The following is a 10565-nucleotide window of genomic DNA, read 5'->3' as shown; positions in this document are numbered from 1 at the left end:
ATGGAGTCGGTGGAGAAAAAGTGAAGAAAATTAATGTTTTTAAAAATTACAAAATAAAATAATGTTCTTGCTGTTCCGAATAATTGTTAAAAATCAAAATATTTATTTAAGGGAAAATTAAATGTATAATAAGCTCAACAAAATTCTGCTGATTTGCAGAAAGAGTGCATGGAAACCCAACCTGATATTTACCGCTATAATTTCTTGATTAAATCTGAATTTGGCTAAAAAAAAAAAAAACATAAAACACTGTCAGAGCCTAAAATATTCAAGAATGTTGTGAACCTTGAGGCAAATGAGAAATTCAATGTTTAAAGGACAATACATAAAATAAAAGAAAAGTACATAAAAGAAAAGTTAGAAATGATGATAACCACAAAATTAATACATGGAAATACAATTATTTAAAACTTGCATTGTATTTCCTCAAATATTTTTTCAAATACATAAATGTTAAGTGTTTAGTTTTCATAGCTGGAAATAAAGGAAGATTTAGATGTTCCGTTTTTGATTATTTGATCATCTTTTTTGTACATATTCACGTCTAAACATAACAGTGATGACACACCTAAAGTTAGACGAGACTCCTGCCTGTCTGCTTTCATCCCGATTTGAAACAACTTCATAGGCACTGACAGGAGGAAGCTGTCACATTTAAGTCGCTGAAATCCAGGGTTTGATGGCCCCCTTTTCTGTGGAGATGCGAGGCGTCATCGTGTCAGGATCCAGCTTTGTCGCTTTAGGAGGAGAGTGCTCACAGGTAAACACAACATCTAACAGCAACACATCGGGTTACATTAAAGTGCGATTGGAAAATGCATCTGTGAGATTGGATTTTCTCAAAAAACTCGATAACTTAAACTGACTTCTTTTTCACAAACGTTGTGAGTTTTATTTTTCCCTTTTTTAATTTTTTTTTCTGCTAACAATGGTGTTGTGTTAAGCTACTAGAGGCAACAACAGATAAAGTTTAGAGTCCGTTGAACCCCATCTTTCTTAGTCTTACATTTAAATGCATATTCGATCAAAAACTTGTACTAAATAAAGCATTTTTATAAAAAAAAAGGGTGTGGACGCAGTCAGTCCCTTTGCTTTACCATGAAGGGAAGCTGCTGATTAAAAGGCTTTGTCGATGTATCATTAGTGATAAGCATGACTCTATAGTCTAGATCAAAACAAAAGCGTTTCCTAGTTGCCAATTACATCAGGATGTAGATAAGCTGAGCTTTCAAAGGAATCAGTTTAAGAGTTGCAGGAAACACCTATATATTTAACCCCACTGGTCATATCATACTCCAAAGACCACTATTGATCCAAACTTTCCTTAAAACCCCATTGGATATAAGTTGGTCCATGTTTTCTTCCCTGAAGTTCATCATCATTCCACTAGGGGCAGTAGAAGAGCTTTAAAAGATCTCATTTCAAAATGGAGCTTCTGGGAAAACAGTTTTGTAGGGAAAATGTTTTGTTAATTTTCAAAACCTTGATGAAAGGAATTCATATATTGTTATTTGTTTTCTTAATTAACTACTAATAGTATTGAATATATATATATATATATATATATATATATATATATATATATATATATATATATATATATATATATATATATATATTACATTTAATTCTTTATGATATAGTTAAATTGTATGGATCAAATCTGAGAGAGTGGATAAATAATAGTGGTTTGAAAAAAATATTAACTCTATGTAATATCACAATACTTTATTTGGCAATACTTGTATCAATTTAAAATACTGCCAATGTGAATTTAAATTATTATTTAAAATCAAACATGTAGTTTAGTCTTAATTTTTGTTAAATACTAAATATTTCTTAAATTACCAAAATAAAAGCACCATAAATGTGCTTGGGTAAAAGCAACTTGTTTATGAGATATAACTATAGTACTAAGTGTTTTGATCATTAAATAACATGTTTTTTAAATTATACTTTTGCAATACTTTTCAAACAATACTGCAGTTGCTCGATCAACTTTCGATTCATAACTTTATTTACATCCCTAACCAATACTGCTGTTACACTGCCAGATCCATTTTTCAATACATATCTACAGTATTTTATATCCTTATAAAGCTGATTCACTGACGGGAAATGTAAACAACAGCAATATTAGAAAAACTGAATTTCCTGTGAATTTGTTTGATGTGGTGGGCTTTACAGGGTTAAAGAGATTGTCATTAATCAATTTATTCAAAAGAAGGGAGTCTTTGTGGAGTTTCACTTTTTTGTAACTTCACTTTTGTTTGTTTGTTTTTATTTAAGATACATGCAGTAATATTTATATCAATATTATTCTTAATGGAGATTCCTTTGTGGTAAAAAAAAGGGTAAAAAAAAAGATCTGTTGATGCCAACCTCTTGTTTGAACAGCCTAAAAACTGAAAGCTACAAAAAAAGGTTCCTTCTCTCCTAACGTCGCTGTCCGTGGTTCTGATTTGAGGATGGATTTTATACTAAACCAGGGGTCTGCAACTTTTAACACTTGAAGAGCCATTTGGGTCTGTTTCTTACTAACCAAAAACCAATGACAGCCACCAAGTCCTATTTCATCGTTTAGAAAAATACACTTTATTTAAAAATGTATGTAACTTTTTTTAAAGCATCACATACAAGTCCCTTTCAAAATAAAATACACCTTGTGTAAAAAAGAGTTATTTTGTTGGAGCAGATTTACTTGACTTAAAAATGCAAAAGTCAAACATGACATTTTCTAATATTATGACTCCAATACGCCTTTTTTTATTATTTAAGTATGGAATATAAACAAAGATCCAGAATCCAGTTCAAATATCTACATTGAAAAAAAAAAAAACTTATTAGTTAACTAAATCAAATAAACCAAAAAAATACACATTAATTTGGTTAAAATCTTTAACTTTTTTCTTCAAAAGCAAAGAGTCACAATGTAGGAATAAAAGAGCCCCATGTGGCTCTGGAGCCTCAGGTTGCAGACCCCTCAAATAAATAAATCTTCCTCCACGATTATTGCTGGATTTTCAGGATACAGTCATGCGCGCGCTCGACCCCCCCTCCTTCTGCAATGTTTCCTCTTTAAACATTCCTCTACAAGACATTCACTTGTTAGTTCCTCCAACAGAAACCCAAAGAAAAAAAACGATCAATTGAATTAGATAGAAAAGAGCCTAAAATAAATGAGCTGTAGATGTCTTTAGTGAGTGTGGACTCCCCTTGTTACAAAACATTCTGCTTTTTCAGGGGAACCCAGTGCACTGCAACAAGCTGACAGTCTCTTCCTTTTTTTGGTGCCAAATCGAGGTGGTTTCTCGGGGAAACTCCTGAGTTTTCCAGCGGAACTCCGACAAGAGTCTTTGGATTTGAAGCGGCAGCATCAGCGGGCATCTCTCTGAAGAATGGGTTTGGATCGCTCCAGCTAAAATGGAGAGGGGCAGAGCGCACGACGGCGCGCCATGAAGCGCGGTTTCACGGTTTTTTTCACCCTCCCCCCTTTTTTTATTTTAAATTGGAAGGTTTCTAGACATTTTTAGCTCTTTCCACCTGCACAGCCTCTCCAAACCCTGTCGCGCTCGTGAAAAATGACTTTTCCTTGGAAACTTGGATACCGTTTCTCGTTTTTCAATAATCTTTAGGATGTTATTAAAGTGAGGTATTGGAAAAAAAAACATTGTAAAAGAAGATAAAAGTGAAGGGACAAGTGGTTCTCCAAGGCGCACTGCACGCGAGGCTCCAGGTTTGATGCGCGCAGGTCTCCATCCCTTCAGCCGCGTCGTGCTGCTGCGTCCACGCCGCCTGTGTCAGCTGCCACGTCAAAAAAAAATCTTAACCAAAATGGAAATTGAAGGGATCAGCAGGAGTTCCTCGAACGCTGAGGAGATGCTGTTCGGATGTTTCCTTTGGGTTTAGAAGGGGGAGAGTCGTCGGAATATCAACCTTCTCCCGCGGATACGCAGCAGAGGCTCTGAAGTTCCAGGGATCAGGAGAGAAGAAAAAAAAAAAAAGTAGAGCTTACATTCAAGGATTTATCGGCTTTTTCTCTTCCTGAATTCGTGTGGATGCGGTCTTCTTTGATGTCTGAAAAGGTAAGAAGACGCACCACTTTCTCCCTACTTATTGAATATTTTGATTTTTTAAAAGGAGTTTGGCTTGGAGGGATCTGGAATTGTTTCAGACAGATGGAGGTGGAACAGTGCGTTATGTTACCCTGAGGTGTTTGCAGCCCAAAGTGATTCAAATATTTGGATCCTTTGGGATTAAATATCTGGCGCATGGATTTCAAACCTCGGAGATGTAAACCGAGGGAACAAAATAAACACATTTCATTCCAATAAACTGGCTTAAGACGCACAGTGCCTTAAAATTTAGTTTTTTTATTGATCTATTATGTTTGTCTTTAAGTCATCAGGTATGGGGACACTACTGTCTCATTTTCACTTGTTGGTTGCCTTGATTAAAAGAGACTGAAAAAAAAAATCACGAGGATTGTGCATTAGTTCATCTTCTTTATAGGAGTGTGGTGGAACATTCAGAACAGACTTTTATGAGGGAAGATGTGGAAAGAGGCAGCAGGGGGCGCTCTCTCAGACAGTTTCAAACACTTCACCTTTTAATAAAAATGTCATAGATAGATAGATAGATAGATAGATAGATAGATAGATAGATAGATAGATAGATAGATAGATAGATAGATAGATAGATAGATAGAATAAGCAGAAGGATGGGTAACGCATTCATCAGTCATTTGGTTATAAAGATTTTTTTCTAAATTATATTGCAATTTTATACATTTTTTTTTTACCAAATGTTAACACCAAATATGATTTTTCTTGAGTTGCTTGTAAAAAATACGTTTTATGCTGTTTTTTATGATTTATCATATTAATTGTTATTTTATTTTAAGGAATATTTTTCTCTATTTTTTTTTTTAGTGTTGAAAATGAGTAAAATGGTTTGATATGAGGGTAGAGCATTATCGTCCAGAGAACTAATAGTTCTTCTCAATGCGTAGTTATCCAATGGGAGGTCTTGTTGGTATTATAGAGTTGTATAAACCCAGCTGGACTGCCAGAGAAAACCCTCAGAGACATCCTTAAGTGGTGAAAAAGGGCAAAGGGCTTTCATCTCACCATTGCTGTGTGGTTGCTTCAAAAGAAGCTTTTCTTCTATCCTAAGTGGCCTCACTTGGACGCCTGTAAGTTGTCAATGCAGTGGTGGTGGTGGGGAGGTTAATTTAACAACCCTTGACATCAGTAAAATGAAGAAAATTGATGTGAAATCTGACGTTATTTCATCCAAAAGAAAAAAAAAAAACAGGATTTTAAATGGGACTTTCAGTACCTTTGCTTTTTTAAAGCTACAGACATGCAAGGCACGTTAGGCATGTTCAATGACGCACGAAGCGCACACACTTGAACAGAAGTATATCTCATGGTGTTCACAGTGGACAAGCAGGGAGGGGCTTCTTCTTCTTCTTTTTCTACTGTTTACAGTGCACAGTTGAAAGAGGGTTGGTGCAAAATGTCAAAGAATTGCAAATTTTGTGAATCTTGCTCCAGGCTTCTTCTTTCACAGCTCTATGCTGATATGTGAAATACTTGATGTCAAATAATTCAAAATGTCGACAAAAGCCAAAGAACAACGACAAAAGTCAACAGCATGTCGACAAAAGCCAAAGAACAACGACAAAACCAGCAACATGTTGACAAAACCCAAAGAACAACGACAAAACCAGCAACATGTTGACAAAAGCCAAAGAACAACGACAAAAGCCAACAACATGTCGGCAAAAGCCAAAGAACAATGACAAAAGTCAACAACATGTCGGCAAAAGCCAAAGAACAATGACAAAAGCCAACAACATGTCGGCAAAAGCCAAAGAACAATGACAAAAGCCAACAACATGTCGACAAAAGCCAAAGCACAAAAGCCGACAACATGTCGACAATAGCCGAAACACGGCGACAAAAGCCAACAAAACAATGACAAAAGCTTACATTTTGTCTACAAAAGCAAACAACATGTCAACAAAAGCCCAAGCACAACGAAAAAAGCCATACAAAATGTCGACAAAATCCGACAACATGTCGACAATAGCCGAAACACGGCGACAAAAACCAACAACACAATGACAAAAGATTACATTTTGTCTACAAAAGCAAACAACATGTCAACAAAAGCCAAAGCACAACAACAAAAGCCAACAACTCAATGACAAAAGCCGACGAGATATTGACAAAAGCCGAACACATGTCGACAATAGCGGAAGCACAGCGACAAAAGCCAACAACGCAATGACAAAAGCCAACATGTCGACAAAAGCCAACAATTTGTCGACAAAAGCAGACGACAGAAGTCCAAACACAACAACAAAAGCCAAAGTACAACAACAAGAGCAGACAACACATCAACAAAAGCCGACAACATGTCGATGAAAGTCACAACACAAAGACAAAAGTAGAAATACAACAACAAGTCACACACAACAATTTTGTGGCTATTGCACACAAAAGCCACAACACAAAAGAAGTGATTCACAATGAAAATGAATAAAATACTTTTTTGTGGCTTTTGCCGTTGTGTTTCCTCTTTTGCCATTGAGTTGTCGCTTTTGTCATTGTGTTGCTTCAGCTTTTGTCGTTGTGTTGTTCCTTTTGCATTTATGTGAGCCGTGTCGGCCACCATATTTTATAGTGACTGAAGAAAGAACATGATACAGTTCATCTATAAGTAACATAAATAATATTTTGTGATGTGTAATTTTGTTGTCTTTCTTTGAACAGGCTGATATAAAAACATAAAGGATGCATAATCAACTGTAAATCTGCAGCTATTATTTAACCACTAATATTTGCAATGGAAACGATGAAGAAGATGTATGATTGCAAATGTGCAGTCAAGTGTTGACAACAGGACTACAACCGTAGTAACCTACAAGGTGGCAAATGCTTGAAGACAAACTATTTGCCAAGTTAAATTGAAATGTCCTTTTCTCATGAGAAGGCTTTTCATGTCTTCAAAAAAATCATTTTGGGGCAAGTGAACCTTTTGAACTTGATTTGAACCCAGTTGTTTTTTTGTTTTGTTTTTTAAATTAGTTTAACCAAAGGTACTTCAAGCAAGGCTAAAAATGTTCTCAAATGTGCTTCAGGAAATACAAACACACACTTTTTGGCACTTTTTAAAAGCGTTGAGCAGACATCAAACTACCAATTTAAATAAAAAAATATAGAATTTCATTTTGGCAAAACAAAACCAAACAAACAAAGCATTTATCACGGTTCCTAACTGTGTCGACCAGAAACAAAGCTTGTGAGCCTGAAAGCGGCAGATTTCTGCAGGTGGAAGAATGTATCACATACTGAGCAAAACACAGAGGACAATGTGCCATGCAATAAATCAGTGTGCAAATATACAGTGGAATGACAAATTGATAGAAGAGCAAAGACACTGACAGCAAGAATAAACAATTCCTAAAGGTCATCACAGACGCACACACACACAGTCACTGGCCCTTTCTGCACCACACACCTCCATGTTCACTGACTTAGTTTAGTTAGACATTTCCAGAAAACTTTGAGGATTGCGAACAAATTGTGTATTTTAAAGCTAGAATATTGTTTTAGAGCTGCGTTCAGCTATAAGGTTGATTGCACTGATCAACATAACATGCACATTTTCACTTTATAATTTGGCTGTATTTTATTATTTCTTGCAAAATTTGCAAGAAAATTTCACATTAGTGACAAATATTATTTGTAAGATTTTCCTGGGGTTCACAAACATGTGCCCTTTGACTGTATAAGAGAACTGGAAAGCTGAGTGTGACATCACCAATAGAAAATTGCTACAACCAAATGGAGTTGATTCATGTTTAGTCAGTCATTTTTTTCATGATACTGTTGCCGCCGTTTTGGAACCAGAAAGTAGTGATTCATCCACTTTAGCATGAGTCAACATTTCCATGGCAACCACCCTCGACAAATCAGGAGTGAGCTTCCTCAAGTCCACACCCCTACCACTTGAAAGCTGGCTCGGGAGAATCTGTCAATCAAATGTTATCAACGGGATAGGATTAGTCAGTTTATAACTTGAATATCTTGTACCATAGAGAAAATATTAAAACAATACAGTTAGTGAGAACATGGAAACCTAATTGATGCCTACTGATGCCACAAGATGGCGCACTGAACTTTTTTTTTTCCAAGGATTTTTTTTTTTTTTTTTTTTTTTTTCACTGGTGTCCATGGCAGACATACAATTCTGTTCACCTTTGTCATGTAAGGGATCATACATTAATATAAGGGCGGGGTCATCTGGACCCCACAAGAAAGCACAAGAGTTAAAGCAAAAAAGACAAGTAAAATATTCTTGTTTTCATAGCTGGAAATAAAATCAGGCATCAATTGGTTAAAAAATGGTAGAGTAATAATAGTTACTCTGACAAATAGAATGACTGAAAAATAGCTGTTTATTTCCCAATAGAAGTCTATGGGATTTTAGGAGCCAGCAGACTTGGAACACAAGGAGGGAGGAGTCAGTCCAGTTTTATACAGTCAGTGGACCATCATTTGCGACACTGGAAGTTTTGAGTTTTCACAGATTTTTTCCTGTTTTGCTGTGAGTCTGCACACATTCTAGAAGAGTTTGGAATGATTCTTTTTCAAATAGACTATTGACTTTTCCATCTCTGCAGAAAATGCTGGAATGTATAATAAAACAACTCTTTTTGATCCATAATTACATTGAGACACTCCTTATGCTCACGTTAACATTGATAGATGTCATTGACAAGTTGATGCACGTCAAGCTACCTGCAGCCCAAGGACACCTCCACCTGGGAAGCTGCTGTCTTTCCATATGTACCAGGATCCATCATCCTCCTGTCATCCTGCAGTCCTTCCCCACAGGCTTCCAAAGGACTGACTAGATGACTTTGGCATCAGATGGCAGTTTGTTACGTGACTTTCAATACATGCCTCCTACCTTGCATTCCCTGTCGTGGGTAGATGATGGACAGGCACGTTGGAGGCGGAAGTCAGTATAGAGTGACAGTTTTATCTTTTCCCGTTTTTTTCTTTTTTTTTTCTTGTGGCCACGCTTCCAGTGGCCACAATAAATCCTCCAGATTTCCATCCACACCAAAGTGACTTTTGTTGTTGAACTTTTGCATGCACCTCTTATTTTTATCAAAAAAGGTTTTCAATGACTGTGAAAAACTGCTCAATAAGCATCATCCTGTTAGAAGAGGGCATCCTCAGTTGTTCATGGACCATACTGAATGGGGATCTTAATTTTTCTCCAGTTTAGTCATGCATCACTGCAAAATAAAAACTTGTGTAAGAAATGAAGCAAACACTAGCAAATCAGTTTCTTTTATTTATTTATTTTTGGCTCTATAAAAGCCATGTTTTGTTTTGTTTGTTCCCAAAAAAATGAAAGTGCTCCTTATATTCCGAAGTGCCTTACAATATAAATTGATTAATTCTGGTTATGCTTGCTGACCTCAAATCAATTTTGAGAGGTATACAGTGCTTCGTCAAAAGGTTTAGTTAGATTTTATTTTAAATACGCTAACGCAGCTAACATGTGGCATTGTTTGACATAAATTTATTTTTATTTTTTTTTAGTAACAAGACTGAGTGTTTTTTTTTTCCGTGTTACTCACAAGGTTGGAGGTTAGCGTTATTGCAGTAATTTTTGTTTTAGAAGTTTGTGTCACAAAACGGGCAGACAGTTGGTTCCACTTGCAGCAGGTTTAATGGACACAGAAAGACAGACAGGAGCACGGCTAAGCTAAAAGTTTACCAAGCTAAGTCAGAGTGATAACCCAGGCAAAAGGTCGGGGCGGGGGGCAAAGAGGTAGAGCCAGGTACAAAACAGGATCAGGTGACTGGTTATCAGGTCAGATAGATGATGCTCGGTATGCAGGCAGAAAGGTTCAAGCAATACTTCGCACTGAGTGTGGTGGGGAGACATCCAGACACAGTGTGCTGGAGTTGATGGGAGACTGAATGCTGTCAGAACTCCGGAGAAGGCTCCTGCCGATGACCACAGGGGGAGACAGAGCGCTGGCTCCTGACAGTATGTTTATTTTTTTAACATGGTGCAAACAACGTTGCGAGTTACAGATGTTGCTAATATGCTAACATGGCTAACGTGTCAGACTGTTTTTTTTTTTTTCGTTTGTTTTGTTTTTTTTGCGTGTTTCCAACAGGGTTGGGAGTTAGCATAGTCACAGTAATGTTTGTTTTAGAAATAGTCTGATTTTTTTTTTAAATGTTGGGAAATACAGATATTAATATGCTTAAATGGCTAACATGTTAGCTGTGTCCGATTGTGTTGTTCTATGTGTTACTAGCAAGGTTGGGAGTTAGCGCAGTCACAATAACTTGTTTGTCACATGTTGCAAACATGATTAAGCTAAAGCTTCTAGCATGTAATGATTTTGTGAATAAGCTAAAGCCTCCAAGGTGGCTAACAAGTAGCATTTTACAAACAAGTTCTAGAGTTACAGACTGTTCTATGACACTTTTGTCTTGCTTACTACACCTTATATGACAGTT

At 36.5% G+C, this 10565-nt stretch overlaps 1 protein-coding gene across 1 annotated transcript in view; it reads left to right on the top strand.

Moving 5' to 3' along the window:
* The first annotated feature begins 2896 nt into the window (after positions 1–2896).
* Positions 2897–10565, top strand: part of LOC112137142 (voltage-dependent T-type calcium channel subunit alpha-1I) — a 70648-nt gene continuing 62979 nt past the window's right edge. Inside the window, exon 1 of the transcript XR_002917485.2 lies at positions 2897–4085. The gene's annotated coding sequence lies outside the window, so the exon portion shown is untranslated. The remainder of the gene's footprint in view (positions 4086–10565) is intronic.

Source organism: Oryzias melastigma, linkage group LG1, assembly GCF_002922805.2.
Source record: "Oryzias melastigma strain HK-1 linkage group LG1, ASM292280v2, whole genome shotgun sequence".
Classification (NCBI taxonomy): Eukaryota; Metazoa; Chordata; class Actinopteri; order Beloniformes; family Adrianichthyidae; genus Oryzias; species Oryzias melastigma.
Note: the sequence above shows the minus strand (reverse complement) of the source record. Positions and strands in the feature narration are given on the sequence as shown.